We start from the raw sequence: 15,315 nt of genomic DNA, 5'->3' as shown, positions 1-15,315 counted from the left end.
CTCACAAAGTAACAACAAAGACTGTCACAAACAGTGAAAATTCACCATCATTCCTTAATAACAATACATACCCTATTCCTAATACAGATAATTAATAGACATTATTTAATCGGTCAGGCATCTCTAACAAAGACTAAATCAAAAGTATGCTTTTTGGTAACTGTGATTCTGCTGCCTGTGTGACTGTATTCCCCCTCTCAACCAGAAACAACAGATTTTTTGACACCGTAAGAAGTTAGCATTGGTTAGAACACAAGATTAGCCCTCATTCTTCTCAACACTTCTTTTCCATAGGCTATTCAGCTATTATCCAGATGGCTTGAAGACTCCAGATAGATTTCCTAATACTCCATCTGAAATACCTTCCTAACACTTTTCTGCTTGAGAAATTACAAACAATTGTCAACAATCACAGAGTGACACTATGAACAATACCACCCTACTGTCCACTTGTATATACTACAGAACTAACTACAGAAAACCACCAGTTTTCCTTGAGACAGAGAAACTTACATCACAATATTCTGAATATACAAAATTCTGACGTGATTAACTCATGCAAGTCTGATAAGAAGTTTTTGAAAGTGTGTTTATAATTGACCAGTTCAGTGAGATTGTTTTCAGGATTAGTCTGCTACTGTCCTCCAGTAGTAACAATCTTAACATGAATTCGCACAGTGAACCCTTTATCTCTGCCACTTATAGCTTGGAACACAAAATGGACTATTTTCTCCTTTCTTCAGACATTTGGAGGGAAGGACAGAGAAGGGGATCATCTGGTACTGACAGCCAACAGAATCCATCCAAAAAGGGGTTTGGCTGGCTCTGGGAAGCCCTAGAATGAAAGAAGTAGGAGAGACTCTCCTAGGGCAATAGAGAAAGACATCTGGCATAACAAAGACATATGACTAAATGGACATCACGTAACAGGATGAAAGGCACTTGGAGAGTTAGAAAGGAGAAATTTCAAGCACTGGAAAAAACAAGTCCCTGCATACAGATGAGACAGGTGCTAGCTCAGAATAATTAATTCTTCCTAGTTGGCTCAACTCTAGTACAAACTTGGGTTTCTGGAAAGAAATAAAACAGGCATAATAGGACTAAGCACAGCTGAACAAGATAGTGCCACTTCTACTTAATACACTGCTAATTATAGATGTACTCTGAAGCAGAGAACAGTATTGTTGGTAACATAATAGCGAACTAAAAAAAAAAAATTGGCATTGCTCATCTGTTGTACAAACTATTCTCTCCAAATACATGGGAAATAATCAACAGGGCATTTCACTTTCCATTGGCCAAAAAGGCATCCACAGAGATGTAATAAATATAGTTCATATTGGCCAAATTTTATGTCATGCTGCTTCACCTTAAAACATTCACCTTAAAAAAATAGTAAATTTTTTGGCTAAGAATAAATAGGTATTTAAAAATTCCAAATGCCATAAAAATGAAGAATAAAAGGAGCTATGATTGACGCTTCCATGGAATCTAACTACAATCAAAACGCGGAACAGCCAAACTAGAGACTCACACTAGCAGCACATAATTATTTTTTCCAGATGTTTTGTATCTCTGGTAGAAGCTTTGAATACTTTCGATAAACTTTCCATCCATCAGCCTATACAATAATGCTTCATTTTAAAGATGCATCTGGTACACATTCAACTTAATGGCAGTCACAAACACACTAAGATCCTTGGAAAATAATTGCAGTGCTATAATATACACACATATACACAGTGCTGGCAATCCAGATGCATTTTGTAGTAGAAAACATAAGCTACTTGGATACACTCAATGACAAAAATGGCATTTCAGAATCCCTTAAAGATATTTCTCAGCAACGTTCCAAAGGAAGAAAGTAGTTAGCAAAATAACAGAACGAGTGATATATCAAAACCTAACTGAAAGCAAGACAAGTCAAAGATGGTATGTAATTGTATGTTAATTAATGTTCAAATGCAATCCAAGTAAACACTGTATTTTACAGTAAGCAGTAGCAAGCTCAAAGTAAAAGTTGCAATGGAGATTAGCAGGAATATCTGAAGAAAGTTACAGCTATAAAAGTATGAAATGGCAAAAACCCAAGCAAACAGGCATAGGTCTTCCCTAAAGCCTTCTCTGCAGGAATGGAACCCACAACATTACTAAATCAGACAAGAAATGAATTGTGGTGGAATTTGATTACACATACCCAGGACAAAGAAACATCACACTTCAGAAGAGATAACATCAACTAGTAGTCAAGGGAAGGAAAGTCAAAGATTCCTCCTGAACAATGATTCTTAAAGGTCTCTTCCAACATGGGATATTCTACAGCTGTGTATTTCTGAAACCATCAATAACTGATGGAAACAGCAGTTCTGCATCTCAGCAGAACTCAATGGGTGCCTCAGTGGAAATGTCAAGGTGACAAACAGCCTGCTCTTGTGAGCATTTCTGGGCCATAAAACAAAAGTCTTTGCCCTTATCCATGTGGTTGGAAGAACACATAAAAAGTTTATTGATCTGAAAGAAAAATTTGAATCTTATGTTAAACAGATACCATAACCTTATTCCTACAAGAATGGGAAGAAAGGATGTACTTTCTGCAAGTTCTTGAAAATCAAAATTCCTTAGACTCAACTACTCAAAGTGATGAGAACTGACAAAGTATAATAGCCAAGGAAATCGTTCCCCCTTTTCAAGGAAGACAGCACTGCCATGCTCTGTCTAGCAAAGTGCTGAACACATCTGCCAGACACAATTTTATTTTATGATTTGAGAAGTTTCCTGTCAAGTAAACTGGCTTATTGCAAGGCAAGATTATCGGACTGGGCTTTGAGTTTGCTGTGCCAATACTTAGTGGCTGAGAATGAATAGGCTTTTTGTTACCTTTACCCTTACCTAGTAGGTATCTTTCCTTAGGTGCCCAAGACACTGCAACACCTACGTACACATATGCTGTGTATTTTTGAAGGTCTTACATAAGATCCTAGCACATAGCACTTTGGATATTTCTGTCTCCAAAGGTATTCCTTGCCAAGGTTTCATTACAAGTTACTCAAGACAAAATAGGCTGAAAACGTTTCTTCAGAGTCCTCCTTTTTAGCAAGTCAAAGGAGATGTCACTAAGATACGAGGAAGAAGATGCTACACAAACTATCATACTGGGTCAGGCTTGGGCTTGCTCTGTGCAGGATCTCATGTTGTGAAGGAATCGGCACTAGCTGCCACAGAGATGAAAGATGACATGCAAAGGCAAACCGTGAAACTACCAGACCAAGGAAGATCATGCTCTTCCTTTCCTCTCCAGTTCTTCACATTTCTCCTCTCCAGACTGTGTCACATTTAAGAATCCTCACCTTAACAATTTCAAAAGTGAAAACTTACTCAGATTTTGAAGGTAACATAAGAAAATCTTATATCTTACAACTGGGAGCCAGAATACATTACAGCAGCTTGGTGCTGTGCATTTCATTTTCATCATATTCTCTTCCTAGTTTTAATAAGTTCAAATAACATTTTTTAATTTTACAGCTAGCTGTTTATTCTTTAAATTCTTACACAGCCCTCTATCCATGTTTTGCAATTAACAATTAAAAGCCCCAGTTTTATCTTCATGGAGAAACAGAGGTATCTTTGGGTGACAGACAACACAACACATTCAAAAATATTAGAAAAAAGTCTTTTAATGATTTGATACTTATATTTAAATTGTTTTCCTTGTCTCATCCATAAACTAAATACTATTTCTGTAATGTTTATGCAAGAGGAAAGTTTGGTCCTAAAGTAATAATGATTGAAAAACAAAGGAAGAATTATTTATCCTTATCTCTAATTAATCACAAATACGAAGATTATTTGGTGCAAGCACAGTAAAAGACAGCCTAGATGTGTAGCAGTATCATGGTAATGAGCTGCGCTGCTATTCAGGATGCATTTTTTCAAAATGCTTTACTGTATCACTATTACCAAGATGTTTTTGAAAAGAAAGAGACAGAGGGATTTATTTTAAACAGAGAAAGAACTGGGCACCTACAAACACTAATATTGTTATTGCTACTCCATTATCAAGTAACAGGCTATACAAAGTGACCTAGAGAAATTACTTTAGCTATCGTGAAAAGATCAGAGTAATGAGGAATTACAATAATCCATCTGTGATCATGTCTCCCTCTAGGGGTTTTAACTAATGACTGAAGTATAGCATAGCTAAATATTATAAGTTTTATTACAGTAATAATAAATGAATTGATCAAGAGCAAAATGAAAGAACTTTTGCAATTTTGGCTCAGATTCTGTCTCCTTTGTAAACTAAGAAGATTTTAACGTTCCTCACAATTCTTTTAGGTGAAGGAGGGTAAAACAGAACTCGCATGGATTAAGATACAAGTGGAAGCAACGTAGCCATCTTCCATGCAAGCACTCATGGCCCAGATTACAGCAAAACTGGATAAAGATGCTCTGATCAGACTCCAAATTATGCATTACTAAAAAGAACTAAAAGAACTGAAGACAACACCAGAGAAAAAAATCATGAGAGAATGGCAAAAATAACACAAAATACCTTGAATATGGAAAATAAATAGAAACAGGCCACACAAACTGATATGACATTGCAAGTATAATGAAAAAATAGATGAGTATATTAAGTTACTACACTCATATAAAGAAATACAGAAGCACCAGCTGAGTATGACCTTACACAACAGTTTTAAGTCAGCAATGGAGTCAAGGAAAAATGTATTTATCTGCTTTAACCTCCTTGATCAATACTATTTCCTCACAAACTACTGAAAAAAGATAGAAAAAAATGCTTGAAGTTATTATCACTTACAAAATAGAATATAAGTTTTGTGCTCTGTACTGGTCAAATAACAGGTGTTCACGATAACAAGTGGAAGAAAAACCTCCCCCCCCCAAAAAAAATAAAAATAAAAATAAATACATCTTCCAGAGACAAACACTGAAGCATCCATTGCTATATCAAAACAGTAGTCTCCAGTATTTCTTACCAAGGCCTCCTAAACTGAACAAGCAGGAACAAGAATCTTCCCCACCAGTTTTTCAACTAGAAAATGCTAACTTATCCAAATGAGAGCTATACATAGGTGAGCTGCTAGTAGTTTTATTCAACAGGTCACCTTGACAGGCTTGAGGCAAATCCCACCACCTGCACAGACTTGCATTAGCACAGGTAAGGGCAGAGAACCACTGCACCTCAGAACAGTGCTTTGAAACCTGAAATCTCTGAATCTAAGTAAAATTCTCCTTACTTTCTCTTTGTGGTGGCTGTCAGAGACCCTAATGAAACCAGACAACAAAATGAATCTGTTCACTCCCTGCTGGGGCTTTCTCTCAGATTTGATGTCAGGGCATAGTGACAGAAGGTGCCCTAGGAGATGGGGAGGACTTCACAGGGGAACAAGGAGGTGAATTTCAGGTGAAAGCTCCCCCTGCTCCTCAGGACATTCTCCTTCCACCTCCTGAAGGGAGGACATGAAAAAGAATAAGGGCAAAACATGGAGTCTAAAGGAAGAACAGGACATACCAGTTATCAGTAATAAATATATCCTAAATAAAGGCTCCAGTGGAACTGAAAGAGTATTAATTTGCAAAACTAACATTTCAGAGCTGCTCTCTACAAAAAAAAAGAAAAAAGAAAAAAGAAAAACAAAACTATTGAGTTATTCGCTTACATTACTTGCTCAGTTTCACTAGTTGTCCCAGAGAATGGGTTCACCATGATAAAACAACTTTAAGTTGAAAGCATGTCATGTGTTTGTTTTTTTGTTGTTCAAGTAGTCACGTAAATTGTTACAACTCTCAAAGCAGGATGAAGCAACGGAAAAAAAAATAAATAAGAAAGACACAGGCTAAAGCACATACAGATGAGCCAGTTAGTTTGTCTACTTCTGTAATGTGTATGGTTACCTAATTGGTATCATTTCAGAAGCCAAAATTCTTTCCACAGTTTGTAATCTCTAAATGCAGAAGTAACATGTTGTGTAATGGTAGCCAGTATTTATAGAGCTGAACAGTATGAAGTTAACTGTGTCCAAAGGGAACAAAAAATTGACTATGCTTTTTCCTAATTGGCACTCTACTTCAAATATGCCAGTGCTCAACCTTTTAATCCAAAATAGTATTCATTTAAATCAGTTTCAAAATCATAACCACTAGTGAGGATAATTAAGTATGCAATTTTATTTATTTTTTTGGTCAGCAAAAAAAAATTTGACAGAAAAAAACCACGCAGTGTTATGTTATCATTCTCACAGGACAGCAAACTCCATAAAACCAAAGCAGCCCTCCACAATTAAAAGAAACGGTCCTCTATCAAGCCATAAGAAAAAGTAGAACTCACAAATAAGTTACATCTCTGAAAGGGGGAGAAATGAGAGAAATCCCATCTTTAAGAAATGGAGAAAGGACGACCCAGGGAACTGCAGGCCAGTAAGTCTTACCTCTGTGCCTGGGAAGAAGACAGAGCAGATCTTCCTGGTTACAGTGTTAAGGCACATACAGCATTAAGAGGTGATATGAGACAGCCAGCATGACTTCACCAAGAGCAGATCTTGCCTGACTAATCTGGTGGCCTTCTACGATGGAGTGACAGCATCAGTAGACAGCGGAAGGGCAACTGACATCATCTACCTAAACTTCTTCAAAGCCTCTGACACAGTCCCTCACTACAACCTTCTCTCTAAACTGGAAACGTATGGATTTGAAAGACCAACTACTTAACAGATTAATAACTGTCAGGCTGGTCGCAGACAAAGAGTTGTGATTAACAGTGTATTTGTGGAGGCCAGTCACAAGCAGCATTCCCTAAGCGTCACAGCCTAGGTACTGGTGCTTTTCAAAATCTTCATCAGTGACATAGACTGCAGAACTGAGTGCATCCTCAGCAAGTTTGCAGATGACACCAAGCTGAATGGCACAGCTGATATATTGTAAGACCCATGTGAACCTAATGAGGTTCAACAAGACCAAGTGCAATGACTGGAATACTGGGATTGATGGCTACAAGCTCTTCAGAAGGGATAGACAGGGAAGAAAGGGTGGTGGCATAGCTCTCTATATCAAAGAGTGTTTTGATGTTGAAGAACTAGTGGTTGGAAATGACAAAATAGAGTGTCTATGGATAAGGATCAGGGGGATAGTCTTTAGGAGTGACATCGTGGTGGGGGTCTGTTATAGACCACCTAGTCAGGATGAAGAAATAGATGAGATGTTCTATAAACAACTCGTAGATGTTGCACGATGGCCAGCACTCATTCTCATGGGGGACTTCAACTTCCCTGATATATGCTGGAAATACAATACTGCGCAGAGGAAGCAGTCCTTGAGATTTCTAGAATGTGTGGATGATTGCTTCCTGACTCAGCTGGTGCAAGAGCCTACCAGGGGAGATGCCTTGCTTGACCTACTTTTCACTAACAGGGAAGGACTAGTAGGGGATGTGAAGGTTGGAGATTGTCTTGGCCGGAGTGACCATGAAATGGTGGAGTTTGCTATTCTGGGTGCCGTCAAGAGGGTGACTAGCAAAACTATTACCTTGGACTTCCAGAGGGCAGACTTTGACCTGTTCAGGACGCTTGTTGCAAGGGTCCCTTGGGACTTGCTCCTGAAGGGTAAAGGGGTCCAGGAAGCCTGGATGCTCCTCAAGATGGAAATCTTAAAGGCACAGGAGCAGGCAGTCCCGGAGTCCTGTAAGTCAAGCCGGAGGAGCAAAAGACCAGTGTGGATGAACCGGGATCTTTTGTTGAGACTCCGAGAGAAAAAGAGAGTCTATGTCCTCTGGAAGATGGGTCAGGCTACTTGGGGTGACTACAGAGAACTGGCCAAGATCTGCAGGCAGAAAATTAGAAATGCTAAAGCCCAGCTTGAAATTAGGCTGGCTACTGCTGTAAAGGAGAACAGGAAACCCTTTTACAAATATATTAACAGCAGGAGAAAAACTAAGGAAAATTTCCCTCCTTTACTCAACGAGGCAGGCAATATAACCACAGACGATAAGGAAAAGGCTGAGGTTCTCAATGCCTTCTTCACATCTGTCTTTAATAGACAGGACAGTTATCCACATGGTACTTGCCCTGACCTGGAAGTCCGGGACGGGGTGCATAATGCACCCCCTGTGATTCAAGCAGAGACGGTCAGAGATCTTCTCCTCCATCTGAACTGCCACAAGTCCATGGGGCCAGATGGGATCCACCCAAGGGTGCTGAGGGAGCTAGCAGAGGTGATTGCCGAGCCACTTTCTGCCATCTATCAGCATTCCTGGTTATCTGGAGAGGTCCCACAAGATTGGAGGCTTGCCGATGTGACTCCCATCTTCAAGAAAGGCCGTAAGGAAGACCCGGGGAACTACAGGCCTGTCAGCCTGACCTCGGTATCAGGGAAAGTTATGGAACAGATGATATTGAGGGAGATCACACGACACGTGCATGGCAATAAAGGGATCAGACCCAGCCAGCACGGGTTCACCAGGGGCAGGTCGTGCTTGTCCAACCTCATCTCCTTCTATGACTGGGTGACCAGACAGGTAGATGAGGGAAAGGCTGTTGATGTAGTCTACCTGGACTTCAGCAAGGCCTTTGACACGGTCTCCCACAGTATTCTCCTAAGGAAACTGGCAGCCCGTGGTGTGGACAGGTTCACTCTTCTCTGGGTGGAGAACTGGCTGGAGGGCCGTGCCCAGAGGGTAGTGGTTAATGGAGTTAAGTCCAGCTGGCGTCCTGTAACGAGTGGTGTCCCCCAAGGGTCAGTTTTGGGGCCCATCTTGTTTAATATCTTTATTGGTGACCTAGACGAGGGAATTGAGTGTATGCTCAGTAAGTTTGCAGATGACACAAAGCTGGGAGGATGTGTCAAACTGCCTGAGGGTAGGGAGGCCATTCAGAGGGATTTGGATAGGCTGAACAGCTGGGCTGAGCTCAATGGGATGAGGTTCAATAAGACCAAGTGCCGGGTCCTGCACTTTGGCCACAATAACCCCATGCAATGCTATAGGCTTGGGGCAGAATGGCTTGAAGAATGTAAAGAGGAAAAGGACCTGGGGGTGTTGGTTGATGCTCAGCTTAACATGAGCCGGCAGTGTGCCCAGGTGGCCAAGAAGGCCAACAGCATCCTGGCCTGTATTAGAAATAGTGTAGCCAGCAGGAGCAGGGAGGTGATCATCCCCCTGTACTCAGCTCTGGTACGGCCGCACCTCGAGTACTGTGTTCAGTTTTGGGCCCCTCACTACAAGAAGGACATTGAGGCCCTGGAGCGTGTTCAGAGAAGGGCAACAAAACTGGTGAGGGGCCTGGAGCACAAGTCTTATGAGGAGCGGCTGAGGGAGCTGGGATTGTTCAGTCTGGAGAAGAGGAGGCTCAGAGGAGACCTTATTGCACTCTACCACTTCCTGAAGGGGGGTTGTGGTGAGGAGGGGGTAGGTCTCTTCTCCCTGATAAGTAATGACAGGACGAGAGGGAATGGCCACAAGTTGCGCCGGGAAGATTTAGATTAGACCTGAGGAAGCATTTCTTTTCTGAGGGAGTGGTCAGGCACTGGAATGGCCTGCCTAGGGAGGTGGTTGAGGCACCATCCCTAGCGCTGTTCAAGAAGCGTTTAGATGAGGTGCTAAAGGACTTAATTTAGTAGTTGGGTAGAGTTAGTGATAGGAGGATGGTTGGACTAGATGATCTTATAGGTCCTTTCCAACCTTATGAACTTATGAACTTATGTGTTGCACTTGAGCCGGGGCAATCCCAGGCATTTATACAGACTGGGGGAAAGAATTCCTGGAGAGCAGACCTGCAAAGAACTTAGGGAACCTGGTAGATGAGAAGCTGGGCATGAGCCAGCAGTGCACAATCAGCCCGGAGGGCCAAATATACCCTGGGCTTCATTTAAAAAGGCGTGGCCAGCAGGGAGAAGGACAGGATCATCCCCCTCTACTCAGCTCTTGTGAGGCTCCATCTGGAGTTCTGTGTCCAGGCCTGGGGCCCCCAGCACAAGAAAGACACAGAACTCTTAGAACAGGTCCATAGGACGGCCACTAAAACGATCAGGGGTCTGGAGCACCTCTCCTATGAGGAAAGATTGAGGGAACTGGGGAAGACTCACTGTGGCCTTCCAACAATTGAAGAAAGTGTATAAACAGGAGGGAAAATGAGTGTTTACACAGGTTGATAGTGATAGAACAATGAGGAATGGTTTTAAACTAAGATGGGAGATTTAGGTTAGATGCTAGGAGGAAGTTTTTCACTCAGAGGGTGGTGACACACTATAACAGGTTGCCCAGAGAGGCTGTGGATACCCCATCCCTGGAGGCATTCAAGGCAAGGCTGGTCGAGGCTCTGAGCAGCCCGGTCTAGTGGTTGGTGATCCCACCCAGGGCAGGAAGATTGAAACTGGATGATCTTTGAGGTCCTTTTCAACCTAGGCCATTCTGTAATTCTATGAAATATGAATTTTAGTAGAGTGCACTATAGAGACTTGAGCACATGGGCTAATGCTGAGTAGCATATACAATAGACACATGTCATAAGAGCCTTTAACCAGCTAAAAAGTAATAACTCTCTTGTGGTTTAAATGCTTACTTTTAATTGTGTTCAATAATACCTAGCCTTTCATTCAACCTACACGCGATAGGTATTGCATAGTTTTTCTGGGATATACACTACCACAGTAAGATGTGGATAGGTTATTTTAATTAAAAGAAGAGAGAGAAACTATGGGCAAATAAATAGTCACCAATCTGAGGGGAAAGCATATGCATTATTTCTTCTTGAGAAGCTCACTCATAACCTCAACTCTACTTTCTTTCTCATAGACGTCACACTGCAAGATCATCAAAAGCAACCACAGAGAAATGAGAAAAGAGATTTGAGATTCAGATTTATATTTTTGTTTAAAAACTGTAAATGATAACATTGTAGATTACTGAAAAATACAACACTCATATAGCTTTTATTTTGGTATACAAATTTATCACATTTAAGGACCATTGACTGAGATCTAGTGGTTTTCAGTCTGAGCCTCATCCAAAAAATAAAAAAAATTACACTGCAACTAACTTAATGCCATGTGCTTCACATCCTAACATAACAGCTTTAGAACTAAACAGCAGCAGACAAAGGCTAGCATTCTCATTGAACTCATGCAGGAAAAAGCCAGATATTTAATTTCCACTTAAAAATTACACAAAGATGGAAACAAAATAAATAAAATCTCAAATAAATTAATTGAGAGGGAAGACAGTCCACAGATAATTACAAGGAATTATTTTAGACCAGAGGAATCAACTGCAGCAGAAGTATAACAGGCCAATAACTACATTTTATACATCCTAGATGAAAGCTCTTAACATTCAGACAATAACTTACAAGGATTTTCATGAGAATTCATAAAACAGCCGGGACCCTATCCTGGTTTCACCTAATGCAGTGCTAATAGCACAATGATATTTGGTTGCTGACAAATAAGTAAAAAAAAGACAGTGCCAAGCTAGGCTTTGAGAGCCACCACCTTTATAATGGGGCAGCAAGGGGCAGGATAGAATTCAGGTGCCCGAATTAGGACAAGGGTTATTCTATGCCACCTGACACCAATCAGAAGGCCATAAATCAATGGGAATTGGCCAAGGACCAGCTGCTGCTAGGGGTTTCTGGGCACAGGTTGGTGGGTGGTGAGATCTTGTATCAGTAGATAAGCACTCTGCAGTGCTATCATTGCATTTCTCTATTTTCCTTTTCTGTTTTAGTCAATATCATCTAACTCAACTCGTGAGTTCCATTTTGTTTCCAGATCTCCCCCTTGTTCCACTTCAGGGGAAATGAGTCAAGCCCTGTCTGTGGCTTAACCCACAAGCAGCTCAGCACCGATAAATGCTTCTTCTAGGACAGTTTTTCATTCTCTGATTTTTCATAGAACCATATAATGATTAAGTAGGTTGGAAAGGACTTTGGAAATTATCCAGTCCAACCCCCCTGCCATAGACAGGGACCCTTTTCACTAGATGAGGATTCTCGAAGCTTTGAACAACCTGTCCTATATCTTAAAAGACCACAAGGAGATCTCCTTAGAGCCTTCTCTTGTCCAGCCTAAACAAACCCAACAATCTTAAACTTTCTTCATAGGAGTGATGCTCCTATATTTGCAGCCCTCCTGTGGACTCACTCCAATATCTCCATGCCTTTTTTTATACTGCAGACGTGTACACAGATGACTTCCACTTCACATGGGTGATGCCTCCTGCAAGGACTGGCCTTAATCTTCAACACAATCCAGCAAGCCTTTCAAATCTCAAGCTATAGATAACTACATAAGGAAAAATAATATATATACTGAAAGAAAACCCCAGCCTTTCAGTTCTGTTGTTCAGCATCACATTTATTACCACATGTAACACAATGGAAAGCACAGCAATGACAGCAGAACAGCAAGGTCCTAGGCTGGAGCAAGTAAGAACTGTTCAGCTGCACTGCGCAATTAAGCACGCTTATCCTGACAATGGACTGAAAACCTGTTCCTGTGAAACCTACCTCCATGCACATGGTTTAAGTATCAAAAACCACCAGGGCAGACCAAGTCATGGGCAGTAGGTCTGACATGTCCAGTTTCATATCTTCTGTACACTTTATAGGGAACAGTGGATCAACCAGAGACCAACAGATCCAGCCTTAAAACATCTCTGATGGTGGGAGTATAATAACTGAAAAAGTCAAGAGGTCAGCACAGAGAATTCACGCGGCTTTTCTGCAAAAACTCTACCTCCCTGGACATTTCTTTTGCTCCTTTACCAGCCTCACCAGATCTTTTATGCCTTACACAAGCTGCTTCTCAAAATCTAGTTTATTTTACTTCACCATAGAACAGGTATTTCACTAGGTAAGGTGGAATAGCTTCTTTAATTTCCATTTTGAGAAACAACACATATTGTGAAGGATGATTTTAATATGCCCTGTTGTAGGGTGAATAACCCAAAAGAGTGGTACTCAGAGAAAATAGAGAGGAAGATGGTATATTTTGCTAGGCTTATCTGGATGGTAAACAGACAACCAATGAATAAAGAGAGGCTCACCTTTTCCAGATGGTCAAGGCACACCGATAACACCACAGGGGAGAGACCTCCAACAAGAGAGCCTTCCCCAGTTGTGGTCAGCCCTTAAATGGGGTCTGGGAGAGGTGGAGCCAGACTGCACCCCTTCCGGTCACACAGTGCATTGCCTTCACCTGTGCTCCTGCGGCTGACTCAGTGCTCACCTCAGCTGATCCACCAGTGGTTCAGGCCCTGATTCAACAGTTCCCATACACCTGTGTATTCTCCTGCTTACATTCACTCATGCTTGATAAAGTACATCTAATGTCTGGCCCTTTTAGAAGTTTTTAAAATTACTTAAAATTAATTTTCTAGCACCAGCTCCTCAGGGGCTGTTGTCTGGGACCAGACAGCCATTTTTAAACATTTGTTTAATTGGATAATTTTCTACGTTGCTTATTACTGGTTTTCACCTAGACTCCATCACATTTGTTGAAGACTAAAGGACTGAACATGAATACTCTTCAGGATTTCAGCCCCAGAAGACAAGTCCTCACAAACAATATATTCTTGCATACTTGTCAACTTGCACCATCCATCCTTAAGTTTCAGATCATTTCAGTTTCCTCATCTTCTTTTGGTTCATGACACTCCCCAGTGTACCCTTAGAGGATTCATTTTCCTCTCATAAATCTTACACTTTCCTTTCAGTATCATTTTCTTCAGCACTGTACCGAGGCTGGGCAGATGATACAAGAACCCTCAAGAAAAGGCTAGTGGAGAGATCCTGTCTAGGATCTCTAGATCTAAAATCTAATAAAAAGCTAGATCTGTCTATCTTTTTAGTAGTACAGTCTACTTCTAATGTGTCTTCCATTATGTTTTCTGTGTCACTGGTACTTCTTATATCATTTCAGCTGCAACTCCTATATGCTATACCAGACTAAGGCAAAAGATGTGAGGATGCATCTTCCCTTGAAGCTTCTAACCACAACATGTATCTTTCACCCATCAGCTTCTTGGACTGTATTCAAATTGGTGTGACCAAGCTAACCTTAACAAGCTGAAAATACATCTTTTCATTCATCAACCACATTAAATCATAATATTTAAGGCTTAATAAAATGACTGTGTTGTGCAAAATAGCTTCTCCCACACACACTCCTGCTCCTAATCAGTGCTAATTAAGTGTCTACATCATACAAATTGACAGCAATGTAGAATCTGAAGCAGAGTTTAAAGTGTAAATAATGATAAGATAAAAGAGAACTTTGGAGCAAAATCTTAGCATCAAGTAGTCATTATGTGTAATCACTATCACAATTTAATGACATTTTGTGCTGGAACAGGAATATGAACAGAAATTAAATGTCTACTACATTTCATTTATTTATTTTAACTTCTATTTTTCCCAACTTATATTTATTTTGTTAAAGTTCTTGTATCTGTAGATAAGATTAATATAGGAAAGCCTCAATAGGAATCTGCTTTCCCATCACACAAATCCACCGATAATGTAACCACACAGGTGGATGTGGTAGGCTATACACATAAACATTAACTAGAGGTAATGGGAATGTAGAGAAAGGGAAAATTAGACTTCTTTTCTCCCACAGACTTGATAAGCACACATGCCTGCTTGCCTGAAAACTGCTCCTGAAACTGTGTTCAATTGCAGGTATACCAGAGTCATGGTACCTGCAGAGGAAAGGCAGAGTAAAAGAAAGCAAAGAGAAATTCTTGTTGCTTTTGAACTTTCCGCATATTTCTAAATGTTTTTATTTGATGACCAGTTCAAATCATTAATAAAAAATGAATTCATTTTGTCCAGCATTATGACAATAGATTTACAACTGTCAATAAGTTCTTCAACTTGAATAAGCCTCTTGATAGCCAGTATCTGTATAACTAGTGTTTTCCATGTGATCAAGTCCTGAAAGTGGCATTACTGTTAATTCAGTTCAGCACCAAGAAAGCAGCATGAGAGGAAAGAAGACAGTGAAAGAGAAGGACAGGCATTTGAATGACTAAAAGTACTGACTGTCATTTCACCCAAAACTTTATGTGAAGGGGAAACCTGTCAGACAGCTAGAACAAAAAGAGCATATATAAAAAAAAAACAAAACACCTTAACTAATCATAAGAGATATCAGACTGCACAGTAGCATTAGCTGAGTTCTGACTTATAATTTCCATATCACTACAGAGAGCAGTGAGATACCCAGGGCATAATGTTCATGTTAAAGGGTATTTCTTTATTATCATTAATTTTTAATCAACCAAGTACTATTTGAAACCTT

At 40.5% G+C, this 15,315-nt stretch overlaps 1 protein-coding gene across 1 annotated transcript in view; it reads right to left on the bottom strand.

Annotated features, from left to right (window-relative positions):
* The window catches only part of DSCAM (DS cell adhesion molecule), a 435,055-nt gene that overhangs the window by 366,690 nt on the left and 53,050 nt on the right, over positions 1-15,315 (bottom strand). The gene's annotated exons all lie outside the window — the stretch shown is intronic.

This window comes from Cyrtonyx montezumae, unplaced genomic scaffold, assembly GCF_038088225.1.
Source record: "Cyrtonyx montezumae isolate F1298 unplaced genomic scaffold, pur_monq_1.0 scaffold_3, whole genome shotgun sequence".
Classification (NCBI taxonomy): Eukaryota; Metazoa; Chordata; class Aves; order Galliformes; family Odontophoridae; genus Cyrtonyx; species Cyrtonyx montezumae.
The sequence above is the reverse complement of the archived record's forward strand: the minus strand, read 5'-3'. Positions and strand labels throughout refer to the sequence as shown.